The sequence below is a fragment of the Narcine bancroftii genome, chromosome 11 (assembly GCF_036971445.1).
Source record: "Narcine bancroftii isolate sNarBan1 chromosome 11, sNarBan1.hap1, whole genome shotgun sequence".
Classification (NCBI taxonomy): domain Eukaryota; kingdom Metazoa; phylum Chordata; class Chondrichthyes; order Torpediniformes; family Narcinidae; genus Narcine; species Narcine bancroftii.
In genome coordinates this window covers 66,625,907-66,640,700 of record NC_091479.1, presented here as the reverse complement: position 1 = coordinate 66,640,700, position 14,794 = coordinate 66,625,907, and the positions used below count along the sequence as shown (strand labels likewise).

The following is a 14,794-nucleotide window of genomic DNA, read 5'->3' as shown; positions in this document are numbered from 1 at the left end:
GCATCTTTGGAGCCAATAACGTTGTTAACTCCTAACTGACTCCTTGGTTCAGCACAATTAAAGATGGACAATAAATGCTTTAGGGGCAACATTGACAACCTATGCAACTCGATTAAACAGCGTCTCTCCAATCCATAGCACGCATAATACATTTCTCATATACCACATAATAAACATAAATATATAGAAATATGAAATGAAATAAACATATGTAAATATTCTGGGACAATTCACTCAATTTCTTTAAAAAGTTACAGGATACCACTCATCAATCCCACAGCGTGTGGGATGAAACTATTTCCCGGCCTGGCAGTCCTGATTTTGATGCTCCTGCACCTCTTCCAGATGGTAGTAGATCACCAATACTGTGAAATGTATAGAAGGGTTCTTTATTAGATTGCCATTAAACTTGTCTCTGATCTGGACAAGATCTGGGTAACCTGCAGCAAGACTGGACCTTCTTGGCTTCCTTCTGTTGGACTTTAACACAGGGAGAGGCAGCATCTTTGAAACATGTAGGATCCTGTGGTAGCTTGGAAGGAGGGCTGGGAAGTGAATCCAGAATTACGGGCCACTGTTGAAGACTGAGGTGAGGTGATTATCTTATTCTCTCAGAAGGTCAGGTGTCTCTGAAAGTTTCTCCCCCAAAGGGAGGTGGAAGCAGAGCCTTTGAATATATTAGATTCACCATCCTCAGCAATGATTCGTCTAAACATATCATTTCTACGACAGCTGCAGAACACCTGCAGCAAGAAGAGACCACAGAAGACAATGAAAACAAGAAAGAAGAGAAGAAAAGGGCAACAAAGAAACAACAGATGGCCAACCCAGAGGAAGAAGAAGAGGAAGAGTACAGTGAAATAGAAGAAGGGAAAGGCAAGGTAAAGGATATACTTTCTCTTGTTAGAGGATACATGGAGTCATTTAAAGAATGGCAAACACAGGAATTTAATGATTTAAGAAGAAGAATAAACAACACAGAAGAGAAAGTGAATAAAATAGATATGACCTTAACAGAAATGGGAAAGAAAATGAACAAGATGGAAGAGCGGGCAGTAGCAGCAGAAATGGAGGTAGAAGACTTAAAAAAGAAATTGGAGGAATCTAATAAAAAAACTAAAGAGACACAAGAACTACTAGCTCAAAAAATAGATATAATGGAAAATTATAACAGAAGAAATAACATAAAGATAGTGGGCCTTAAGGAAGATGAAGAAGGCAAGAATATGAGGGAGTTTATAAAAGATTGGATCCCTAAGACCCTAGGATGTCCAGAACTACAGCAAGAAATGGAAATAGAAAGGGCACATAGAGCATTGGCCTCTAAACCACAACCACAACAAAAACCAAGATCTATTTTAGTAAAATTCCTAAGATATACTACAAGAGAAAAGGTACTGGAGAAGACAATGGAAAAAGTAAGAGAGGGCAACAAACCACTGGAGTATAAAGGGCAAAAAATCTTCATTTATCCAGATATAAGTTTTGAACTCCTAAAGAAGAGAAAAGAGTTCAATACAGCAAAGGCGATTTTATGGAAGAAAGGGTATAAATTTATACTAAAGCATCCAGCGGTATTGAAAATATTTATTCCAGGACAACAAAACAGACTATTCTCGGATCCAGAAGAAGCACGAAAATTAGCAGAACAATTACAAAAATAGACTGAGGGATGAAGACGGGTAATGAGAGTTAAAATGATCACGACTGATATGTATGTGGGTAAAGACAAAAATAGACTGAGGGATGAAGACGGGTAATGAGAGTAAAAATGATCACGATTGATATGTATGTGGGTAAAGACAAAAATAGACTGAGGGATGAAGACGGGTAATGAGAGTAAAAATGATCACGATTGATATGTACGCGGGTAAAGAGGTATAAGAGTGAATAGAGACAATGTGCATACGTGAATGTATCTGTACTTAGAGGAAAATATAGATAGTATAGACAAGAATTAATAAGGGAAGGTAATGGAATAGAGAGAATAAGGAGGGAATTAAAAGAGTGACCTTTGTGACATATGAAAAGTGAAATCTTTTCTGGGGGGGCTGGGTGGGGGGAAATAGCGGTCACTGCAAAATCAGTTGACGCTTGCGAGTGGATTCGCAAACCCAAATGGAGAGGGGAGATGTGGTTGTCCGACAAGGGATAAAGGACAACTCAGGAGGGGAAGGGGAGATTGGGGATAAATAAGATATAAATAGGAGAATAAGGAAAATGTTGGATGTTGTAGGAATGTTGTCTTATAAAGAGTTGAAAATAAGAAAACAGAAATGGAAAAGGAGGAAAGGTAATGATGGAAAAACAGAAAGAGAAGATAAACAAAATATAAAATGGCTACGCTGAACTATATGACTTTAAATATTAATGGAATACATAACCAAATTAAAAGGAAGAAACTACTAAATTTACTGAAAAAGGAAAAAATTGATATAGCATTTGTCGAAGAAACACACTTAACTGAATTGGAGCACAAGAAATTAAAGAGAGATTGGGTAGGACATGTAACAGCAGCATCGTATAATTCAAAAGCAAGAGGAGTGGCTATATTAATTAGTAAAAATGTGCCATTTAAAATAGAAGAGGAAATAATAGATCCAGCAGGGAGATATGTTATGATAAAATGCCAGATATATTCGGAGTTTTGGAATCTACTTAATGTATATTCACCTAACGAAGAAGATCAAAAGTTTATGCAAGATATCTTTTTGAAGGTAGCTAATACGCAAGGGAACATACTAATAGGAAGGGATTTCAACCTGAATTTGGATCCAAATATGGATAAAACGGGGAAAAAAATTAACAGGAAGAACAAAGTAACCAAATTTATAATTAAATCAATGCAAGAAATGAAACTTTTGGATATATGGAGGAAACAAAACCCAAAAGAAAAGGAATACTCATACTACTCGGCTAGACATAAAACATACTCAAGAATAGACCTATTTTTGTTATCAGCTAGTATGCAGGATAGAGTAAGAAAAACAGAATATAAAGCGAGAATGCTATCGGACCATTCACCCTTAATATTGACAGTAAAGCTAGAGGACATCCCTCCAAGAATGTATAGATGGAGATTAAACCCCATGCTACTTAAAAGACAGGATTTTAGAGAATTTATTGAAAAACAATTAAAAATGTATTTTGAAGTAAATACGGAATCAGTGGAAGATAAGTTTATACTATGGGGCGCAATGAAAGCATTCATTAGAGGGCAAATAATAAGTTATGTAACCAAGATGAAGAAGGACTATAATCAGGAAACAGAGCAGTTGGAAAGGGAAATAGTAAACATAGAAAAAAAATTAGCAATGAAGGAAGATACAACTAAAAGAAGAGAATTGGCAGATAAAAAAATAAAATATGAAACATTACAAACATATAAGGTAGAGAAGAATATAATGAAGACAAAACAGAAATATTATGAACTAGGTGAAAAAACACACAAAATCTTAGCATGGCAGCTTAAGACAGAGCAAACTAAGAAAATGGTATTGGCAACAAGGAAAAAAGACAAACAAATTACATATAATCCAAAAGAAATTAAGGAAAACTTTAGAGAATTCTATGAACAATTATACTGAACTGAAAATGAAGGGAAAGAAGGGAAAATAGATGAATTTTTGACTAAAATTGAACTACCAAAACTACAAATAGAGGAATAAAATAAATTAACAGAACCATTTGGAACAGTAGAAATACAAGAGATAATAAAAAAAATACCAAATAATAAGACACCCGGAGAGGATGGATTTCCAATAGAATTCTACAAAACATTTAAAGACTTATTAATACCGCCCCTCCTGGATGTAATCAACCAGATTGATGAGACACAAAACTTACCAGATTCATGTAAAACAGCAATAATTACAGTAATACTAAAACAAGGGAAAGATCCATGCTCACCAGCGTCATATAGACCAATATCTTTGCTAAACACAGATTATAAGATAATAGCTAAACTATTAGCAAACAGATTAGCAGAACAGGTACCGAAAATGGTAAATTTAGACCAAACTGGATTTATCAAAAAAAGACGCACAACAGACAATATTTGTAAATTTATTAACTTAATTCATGCAATAGAAGGAAATACAGCACCTACAGTAGCAGTTGCTTTAGACGCAGAGAAGGCCTTCGACAGAGTAGAATGGAATTATTTGTTCAAAGTATTGCAAAAATTCAGTTTACCGGAGAAGTATATTAATTGGATTAAAGCATTATATAAGGGACCGTTAGCGAAAGTGACAGTAAATGGACATGTATCAAAGCAATTTAACTTAAGCAGGTCAACGCGGCAGGGATGCCCACTATCACCTTTATTGTTTGCGCTAGCTATAGAACCACTAGCAGAATTGATAAGGATAGATAATAATATAAAAGGAATAAAAATAAAAGACAGGGAATATAAAATCAGTCTATTTGCGGATGATGTTATAGTGTTCTTAACAGAACCAGAACTATCAATAAAAGAATTATATAAGAAATTGAAGGAATATGGAGAAGTGTCGGGTTACAAGATAAACGTAAATAAAAGTGAAGCAATGCCTATGAATAATGCGGATTTCTCAAAATTTAAGAAGGAATCTCCATTCAGATGGCAAATGCAGGCAATAAGATACCTAGGTGTACAAATAAACAAAAATCTAGGCCAATTATATAAACTCAATTACAATCCACTAATGAAAAAATTACAGGATAATTTAGAGCATTGGAAAGATCTACCACTAACACTGATAGGAAGGATAAACTGTATTAAAATGAACATTTTTCCAAGGATATTATACTTATTTCAGGCATTGCCAATACAACTGACAGAAAAATTCTTCAAAGAGTTAAAGAAAATAATAAGGAAATTTTTATGGAGAGGGGGGAAACCGAGGATAGCACTAGATAAATTAACAGAATGGTATAAACAAGGAGGCTTACAATTGCCAAACTTCAAAAATTATTATAGAGCCGCACAATTAAGATACCTATCAGATTTTTATCAAACAAGGGAAAAACCAGAGTGGACGAGATTAGAATTAGATAAAATAGGGGAAAAGATACCTGAACACATATTATATAAATGGGACGAAAAATTGGTACAACATAGAACTTCTCCAGTATTACATCATCTCCTCAATATTTGGAAGAAGATTCATGTAGAAAGAAATAAAACAAATTATCAATTACCAAAACTAATATTGACGCAAAATAAGCTACTCCCTTTTACAATAGATAACCTTTCCTTTAGAGAATGGGAAAAAAAAGGGATTAAAAGAATAGAAAATTGTTTTTCAGGAAGTAGATTCTTATCCTTTGAACAAATGAGAGATAAGTACAATATAACTGGAGATACAGCGCTGGGATATTACCAACTGAGATCCTACTTGAAAGATAAATTAGGAAGCAATTTGAGTTTACCAGAGGGAAGTAACCTTGAATATGTGATTACAGATACAATGTTAATCAAAAGATTTATAACAAATATGTATATTAAACTGCAAGAAAAGGAGAATGAGGAAACAAATGGTAAAACTAAACAAAAATGGGAACAAGATTTAAATATAAAGATAAAAAAGGAAACATGGGAGAAATTATGTTCTGGAACGATGAGAAATACAATAAATACGAGGCTACGTATGATACAATATAATTGGTTACACAGACTATACATTACACCGCAAAAGTTAAATAAATGGGACCCAACAGTATCTGATAGATGTTTTCGATGTAAAAAAGAAATGGGAACAACAATTCATGCAATCTGGACATGTGAGAGAGTAGAAAAATTTTGGGATGATCTCAATCAGATATTAAATAAAATAACAGAAAACAATATACCAAAGAATCCAGAGATCTTTCTCCTAAGTAACATAAAAAACAAAGAATTTGGAATTGATTTGGAGGATGCACAAGATTTGTTAAGATAGCCCTAGCCGTAGCAAAAAAATGTATTATGTCAACCTGGAAATTGGAAGATAATTTGAAAATACAACAATGGTATATAGAAATGAATAAATGTATTCCATTAGAAAAAATAACATATAGTTTAAGAAATAATATTGAAATATTCGAACAAGTATGGGAGCCTTACAATAGCGAAAACCTACCGGGGACAAACATTACCTAAGTTGATGGAAGGAGAGGGAAAGAAAAGAATGGACTCAGTAGAATTTCTGGTGTATTTTTGTTGAATGACAACATTGTCTGACTGGTTTAATGCAACCTAGATTGTATACCTAAAATGGATGAGAGGGGGGAGTGGGGGGGTGGCTTGGGAGGAGGGAGGGGGGGAGGAGAGAAAAAGTCACTGTATATGTGTGAAAAAGAAAAAGTGTATATCATGGCTAATGTGATTTATGGTGTGAAAAATTAAAAATTAAAAAAAAAACATCATTTCTAAGTTTGATGATGATGTAAGCCTGAAGAGGTATGTGTGCAGTGCTGAGGTGCTAACAAGAGGATACAGATAAGCTGAGTGAGCGAACAACCACGTGGCAGATCGTTTACCATGTGGGAACAGAAATGTTGATTATTTTTTCGTTAGGTGGTAAATCGGGAACTACAGCTGTTCAAAGGGAGCTGGATGCCCCTTGTGCGTGTCCTAATGTGCAGGACAGCAGATACGTTGACTTTCATTGAAGGAGAATTTGGGAACAGACATCTCCACAAGGTGCCACAACACCACCAACCTGGCACTCAGTGTTAGCAGAACCAAGGAATTAATTGTGGACTAATGGAAAATCAGGTGAGAATGAACCAATCTCATCGAGGGGTTGGCAGTGGAAAGGAATCATGATGAAGGCTCAGCAGAGGCTTTTGAGGCTCAGTCATGAGAATTTTGAGGAGATTTGGTACATCACCAGAGAATCTTTCAAGTTTTTACAGGTGTACTGTGGAGGACATTCTGACTGGTTGCATCACTGTCTGGTATGGAGGTGCCAATGAACAGGACCAGAAAAATCTCCAGAGAATTGTGAGCTTGGCCTGTGGCATCACAGGCATCAATTTCCACTCCATCGAGGACATCTACAAGAGGTGGTGTCTGAATAAAGCCACCTCTATCCTCAAGGACCCTCACCCCTGCACCACCCCACCTAGACTGTGCTCTCTTCACACTGCTACCATCGGGGAGGTGGTACAGAAGCCTGAAGACGAATACCCAGTGGAAAAAGGACAGCTTCTTCCACAATGAACCACAGACACTACTTCACTTTCTCTTATTTTTGCAATCCTTCATTTATTTGTAAAAGAAAATTTAGAGCAATATTTGCACTGTAATGCTGCCGCAAAATAGTGAATTACGTGACTTCATGACAACAAATTCTGATTCTGACAAATAGCTCGGACCTTGCTGAGACCACATCTCAGTTCAATTATAATTGTCTTACCTCAAGAAGGATATACTAACAATGAAGGAGGAGCAGGGAAGATTCAGCAGACTGGATCCTGGCATGGCAGGTCTGCCACATGAGTAGGATAGGCCTCTCTTCTCTAAAATATGAGAGGTGATGTCATTGAGACACTCCAAAATACTTGCTGAATTAGATATGAACATGTTTCCAATGCCTAAAACCAGAGGCTCACAACCTCAAAATAAATGAATTAGTTTGGATTAAGATGAGGAGGAGGAACTCGCCCCTTAAGCCTGTCCCAGCATTCAATGTAGTCCAGTCTGCTGTGCCCCATGCCTCACCTCCTTTTCGCTGCCAGTTCCCCATAGCCCTCAATTCTTGAATCTTTCCCATAGTCTAACCCCCTTAACCCTCAGGAGTGGGGAATTCCAGAGATGCACAGCCCACTGCCACAGCTGATATTTAGATGAATCAACAGAAGGCATTGAAAAACAGAGTTGAAGGTGAAGACCAGTCATTATCCTGTAGCTTCGAAAAGAAGGTTAGCTTACCAACTCATGTTCCCATTTCGCATGTGGACAAAGAATTGCTAGAGGAACTCAGCAGGTCAGACAGCATCCATGGGTAGAAGAGTCAGACAATGTTTCAAGTCCATGATAGAAATGGCCAATCATGGATGCTTTTGTGTTTCCTATTTCTTCTATTTCATGCTGCTTTACAGAATCCTGTCACCCATTGAAGCAGAGGTAACTTTGTATTTATAGTTCTACTTTTCTTCTTCTTTTTTCTTCTTTGGCTTGGCTTCGCGGACGAAGATTTATGGAGGGGGTAAAAAGTCCACGTCAGCTGCAGGCTCGTTTGTGGCTGACAAGTCCGATGCGGGACAGGCAGACACGATTGCAGCGGTTGCAAGGGAAAATTGGTTGGTTGGGGTTGGGTGTTGGGTTTTTCCTCCTTTGCCTTTTGTCAGTGAGGTGGGCTCTGCGGTCTTCTTCAAAGGAGGTTGCTGCCCGCCAAACTGTGAGGCGCCAAGATGCACGGTTTGAGGCGTTATCAGCCCACTGGCAGTGGTCAATGTGGCAGGCACCAAGAGATTTCTTTAGGCAGTCCTTGTACCTTTTCTTTGGTGCACCTCTGTCACGGTGGCCAGTGGAGAGCTCGCCATATAACACGATCTTGGGAAGGCGATGGTCCTCCATTCTGGAGACGTGACCCACCCAGCGCAGCTGGATCTTCAGCAGCGTGGACTCAATGCTGTCGACCTCTGCCATCTCGAGTACTTCGACGTTAGGGATGAAAGCGCTCCAATGGATGTTGAGGATGGAGCGGAGACAACGCTGGTGGAAGCGTTCTAGGAGCCGTAGGTGGTGCCGGTAGAGGACCCATGATTCGGAGCCGAACAGGAGTGTGGGTATGACAATGGCTCTGTATACACTTATCTTTGTGAGGTTTTTCAGTTGGTTGTTTTTCCAGACTCTTTTGTGTAGTCTTCCAAAGGCGCTATTTGCCTTGGCGAGTCTGTTGTCTATCTCATTGTCGATCCTTGCATCTGATGAAATGGTGCAGCCGAGATAGGTAAACTGGTTGACCGTTTTGAGTCCAAGAAAAGTGCAGAGAACAAAACAAAGGACTCTACATCACCTTTGTTGACCTCACCAAAGCCTTCGACACCGTGAGCAGGAAAGGGCTTTGGCAAATACTAGAGCGCATCAGATGTCCCCCAAAGTTCCTCAACATGATTATCCAACTGCACGAAAACCAACAAGGTCGGGTCAGATACAGCAATGAGCTCTCTGAACCCTTCTCCATTAACAATGGCGTGAAGCAAGGCTGTGTTCTCGCACCAACCCTCTTTTCAATCTTCTTCAGCATGATGCTGAACCAAGCCATGAAAGACCCCAACAATGAAGACGCTGTTTACATCCGGTACCGCACGGATGGCAGTCTCTTCAATCTGAGGCGCCTGCAAGCTCACACCAAGACACAAGAGAAACTTGTCCGTGAACTACTCTTTGCAGATGATGCCGCTTTAGTTGCCCATTCAGAGCCAGCTCTTCAGCGCTTGACGTCCTGCTTTGCGGAAACTGCCAAAATGTTTGGCCTGGAAGTCAGCCTGAAGAAAACTGAGGTCCCCCATCAGCCAGCTCCCCACCATGACTACCAGCCCCCCCACATCTCCATCGGGCACACAAAACTCAAAACGGTCAACCAGATAGTTCTACTAAATAGGTGATATTTACCTAACCACCTTTTAAACTCTTCCTCACTTCACACCACCAGTAGATTAGTCAGAAGGGGAGATACATTTAGTATATTTCACATTTCGCCTTTGCTTGAATTACTCCAAGCACCTCATTAACCTCACCTGCCAATGAATGATTTAAAAAAACTTCATCTTACTTTTAACCATATTGATTTCTCCTCAAGATAGTCATATGTTTAAATTAGAGGAATTTGATCAGCTTGAGCAATGCCCCAGATTTAGTGGCTGATTTACCTGGAGTTGAATGATTTCCAACTGATGTCAGTGTATAGATTTTCTGCAGGTCATTGATGTAGCCATGGGCACACGTATGGGTCCCACCTACGCCTGCCTTTTTTGTCGAGTGTGTGGAACAGTCCCTGTTCCAATCCCACTTGGGCACCACTCCCTAATTCTTCCTCCTCTACATCGATGACTGCAGTGGTGTTATCCCCTATACCTGTTCAGAACTTATTAACTTCACTGCTAGCTTCAATCCTTCCCTTACATTTACCTCTCACTTTCTGCACCACTCTGTTTCCATCTCTGGGGACAAAACTATCCACACACATCCATTACAAACCCACTAACTCCCATAGCAACCTGGATTATACCTCTTCTCCTCCTGGGTCTACCTTCTATATCGACGAGTCCAAACACAAATTGGACGGCCTCTTCACCACACACCTACACTCTGTGGGTCCCAGCTAGAACTCCCAGTTCCCAGTCACTTTAACTCATCTCACCATTCCCACACCAACAGATCTGTCCTCAGCCTCATTCGTTGCCAGGAAAAAGCCAAATGTAAACTTGGGGAACAACACATTATATTCCTCCTGGACAGACTTAAACCTGCTGGTGTGAACATTGATTTTCTTTCCCCTACTTTATGTTTCCCCACCTTTATCTGGTTCCACTGTTTCCGTCAATCCTTTACCTTCTCCCAATCTCACTTTTCTCCTCTAACCCTCTCCCCCCCCACCCCCAGTGGTCTTTTCCCCACCCTATCCTCCACCTCTGCCTCTTTCTTCTGCCCAGTACCCTATCACCTCGTCTCTCCCCCAGCTGCTGACCCCACTCACCCCCTCATGACATGTTTGATATCTCCCTTCCATTTCCAACTCTAATCTTGATAAAGGGTCCCAACCATTTCAACCCATCAATGCAGCTTGGTCCACAGTGTCCCTCCAGCTCCTCTTATTCCACTCAACATAGAGATGTCTCTTCTGGGGTTGTGTTCTCCCAGAATAGATATTTGGCAGCTTTTCTGCTGACTTCTTCTTTAGGATTGGTCAGTGAAATTTCTAAGAAGCCAATTGTCAGTGTCTATGGAATGGATTTCCAGTGTCACTGTCCTAATGTGTGAGCAAGTACCCAGAACCTGGCATCAGGAACATACAGGAGATGTTCATTATCCAATATTCAATGTGCGTTTATCGTCATATACAAAAGTCAATGCACCAACATTTTTACTTGTCACAGCCACACAGGTATGTAAGATATTAAAATTTTAAATGACCACAAAAGGAGTTAATAAATATCAATCAATAAAAAATAAATAAACAGACTGATAAGCAGACAAATAAATAAATAAATAATAGGTATTCACAATTACAGTTCATGAAAGAAAAAAAATGATATTTCAGTAGAGCGGACAGATCTTTAAGTGTAGTTTATGGATTGGTCTAGAGTAGAACAGGGAGCTTCAAGAACCTGATAACTGTTAGATAAGAACTGTTCTTGAACTGAAGGTGTTGGACCAAAGAAATTAATCTGCCCTATATTTGTGGGACATGAAAATACCTTTTGGTTCATGAATCTATCAAACCTTTGGTCAGCAAATTTTCTAATAGGCCAATTGTCACTCTCTCTGGAGTTGATTTCCAGTGATCATGGATGTAATGTGTGAGCCGGTACCCAGAATCTGCCACCAGGGACCTACAGGAGATGTGGATATCTTTAGGTGGATACCCTACGTTGCAACTATTCAGGAAGGCACTGACTGCATCTTTGCAAAAGGAAGAGAACCAGAGTTTGTGATAGAGTTTGTTTGAAGAAGAGAGAGTGCCCAGATTCCCCGACTCACGGTAAGTTCACTGGCTTGGAGGCTTCATACGCAAAATGGGACTGGGAGCTTCTTCAGTTTGCTGTTGGAATTTACTGACTGCAGCTTATTAAGACCTGTCCAGAGACAGTAGCTTTCCTGCAGCTCGGTGAAGTTCAGTGGTTACACCTTGATGCTCCACAAAAGACTGATCATCTTGGGTATAGTGATGTAAGTCACTGAACCTTGATTACTAAAGACACCCTCAAGACTAGCACTGCCTTTCTTTGCAGGTAAGGTTGATTGAAGCCAGGCCAATGTAAATGTCTGAAGACAGGAGAGACCTTTGGTTCACTTCATAATGTGCATTTTGTCTACATCTCTGACAAGCCATGAGAAGTGGAGACTACACCGGGGATGTTATCCATCAAAAGCCTGTCATCCTGTGGCATGATGATGCCATTTTATTTATTGTTATTGTAGCTTGTCTGACATTTTATTGTAACAAGATATTGAAATTCACTGTAGGCAGCCTGGCATTTCTAAACCAGCATTGAGAAACTTAAGTGACAGGACTGGAGCAATGATTTCCCAACACTCTCCTGTTCCGACTGAAATACAGTGGAGATATTCCTCCAATTACAAACGTTTTCAGAAAGCCCATTCACTTTCGTCGATAGAAATGCACAGAACTGAAATACCCTTCAGGTTTTGTAGCAACTTTCTTCTGTTACGAAATTTGGCTGAACCAGACGCTTCCTAGGAATGCATCTCCTGTGTAAGATGTGGCAGGGATAATAAAGGTCTGGCATTCAATGGTCAAAGTAAGATTTTCCCCTGTTTCATCAACTTTGCTTCCTTCATCGCTGGTCATCAGTAGCCCAAATCAGTTTTTGGGCCACTGATCTAATTTTTGCTGTCTGCTCCAGGAATTTCAAGATAAAGTAAAATTCTAACGATCCACTATCTCGATGGTTTGTCATCTAGCAACCAGGACCTCAATTCTTTTGTTCCCTTCAAACTCAACTGGGTCACAGATACCACACTTACACCAACATATTGCTCCCACTGACTTGCCGGGGCCACAATTTCCACGCTCCCTCTGACACACTGGGGCGACGATTTCCACCTTCCCTCTTACACACCTTTTTTTTGTAATATTTGAAATACATTTAACAAAATACAAAATGTCAAGAAAAACCCATCCCCTCCCTCTGCATAAGTTTAATTAAACAGGAAAAAAGTCCCATCATCAGTGTGTACAATAAAACACATAGTGTCAAGGTGATACCACAGTGTTGAAAATTTTTACAGAGGTCTTCTGGCTAGTCAGTAACGATCAAAATCCAGTGAGGTACCTATATGTTCTAAATAAGGCTGCCAGATTTTATATCCCTTCCTAACACTGTGTGTGACCTTTTCAAATGGAATGCAGCTGTTCAGTTCTGAAGACCACCTGTCAATGAGGAGATGGGAGTCAAGATTTCCATGTCACTGTTATACATTTCCTGACCAAACATAAAGCAATTACTGTGTATTTAATTTGGAACTTAGCGACCTACCAACACTTGTAAAGTTTCTCAAGACAAAGCTCTGGGTCTACTGGGAAGGAGACTTATTATTTTGTTGACATTGTCACACTGCAGGGATCCAGAGAAAGGCTCGAGTTTCCACCAAGTATTGTCTGACTCCCGACAATACATTTTTTGAGATAGGAATTTCACTTAATTGTTGGTCAATTTTGTATCTCCATGATCTATGCATTCCTGCTAAAGGCATTGAAACTGCAGTTCCAGTTAAAAAGAATTCAATACAGTATAAAATGGAAATTTTAGAGATGTAAGCAAGAATTGAGTGTTCAAGGACAGTGTGTGAGTTCATTGTTGAGGGAACAGAAACAAAACCCTAGAACAATGGACATCACTTTTGAAAGGGTGAGTAAGACTTGTGTTTGGGAACGTATCAGAGAGATGGGTCTGGACACAAGTATTACAATCAAAGGTAACTTTTTTGAACATATGGGAGACAAACAGGGGAAGACATCAAACGATACTTAATTACTCTACTAATAAAATAACTATATAGACATTCACATTGGACCCAGCTTGGGCTCCAATACCAGTGGCTGCCTATCTTCTATACAGTACAAGACAAAAACTATAAAGGTGTAAGCCTATAAAGGCACATCGGGCATAAAGAACTCCGATACCAATAGTTGCTCACTCCACCACACTCTTCTGCACATATACACACTTCACAGACAGAGACTTCCAAACACACTCCTGTGAGAGATGGGAAAATTGATCTAAAATTATGAACATGGAAGAAACTAAAGTTCATCAGTAAAATGGCTGTAACCAGTTCAAACAGGATAAGCTTGGGGCTTAGGATGCAGGAAAGCAGAGTCAGCACGATTAACATAAGAATCTTCTAGTCTTTGTGACAAGACCATAGGACTAAGATAAGGAATGGTAAGGTACAATAGAATGTAGGAAGTTGAGGTAGTCTGGATCAGATAAGGGTCTCCTAGCCCTGGACAGAAGTACCAAGTCATACATTTCTAATTAGCTAACCATACACAGATTTATACATATGAAATTAGCCAACCCTAGATAGAATGAGTCAACTCTGCATATCAAGAGACTGTAGCCCCGAGAATCAGGAAGGTGTGAATAAGGACAATGACATGAAGGGACACCGACAGGATACCCCCCCCTGGTTCTCCAAGTATACTGAAATTGCACGTAGGCAGGCAGGATTGCCTAATGCCAAACCTCTCCAGCAGGAGGCAGAAGAATGTAAGGGGGAGGGTATTCCTACACTGAAATCAACTGTATAAAAGTTGGGTGAGCCCCAGTGTGTGTGTGTATTCCCAGGGTAAGGGGAAGCACCCAACTTTGCATTGTTGTAGTAATAAATGTTCTTTGTTCTCAATTTTTGTCTCGAGCAATTTCTTTAAAGGTACTTTAATTCCTAACAAATGGGGGCTCGTCCGGGATCACACTCCCTCCACTGACAGAGTACCCCGACGACGAGAGTAGGTGCACCCCGGCTGATTCAGCTGGACTCACGGGCGACGGGTGGCTGGTCAGTGGAAGAAGCGAGTGATATCCGAGAAGAGGCATTGAGAACAAACGGCGGAAGGACGCGCGCTAGAGCAGT

General features: G+C 39.7%; 1 long non-coding RNA gene across 1 annotated transcript in view; it reads left to right on the top strand.

Annotated features, from left to right (window-relative positions):
• Nucleotides 1-11,478: 11,478 nt before the first annotated feature.
• LOC138745829 (uncharacterized) overlaps nucleotides 11,479-14,794 on the top strand; it is a 95,761-nt gene continuing 92,445 nt past the window's right edge. The window contains exon 1 of the long non-coding RNA XR_011346530.1: nucleotides 11,479-11,675. This is a non-coding gene — a long non-coding RNA (uncharacterized lncRNA). The remainder of the gene's footprint in view (nucleotides 11,676-14,794) is intronic.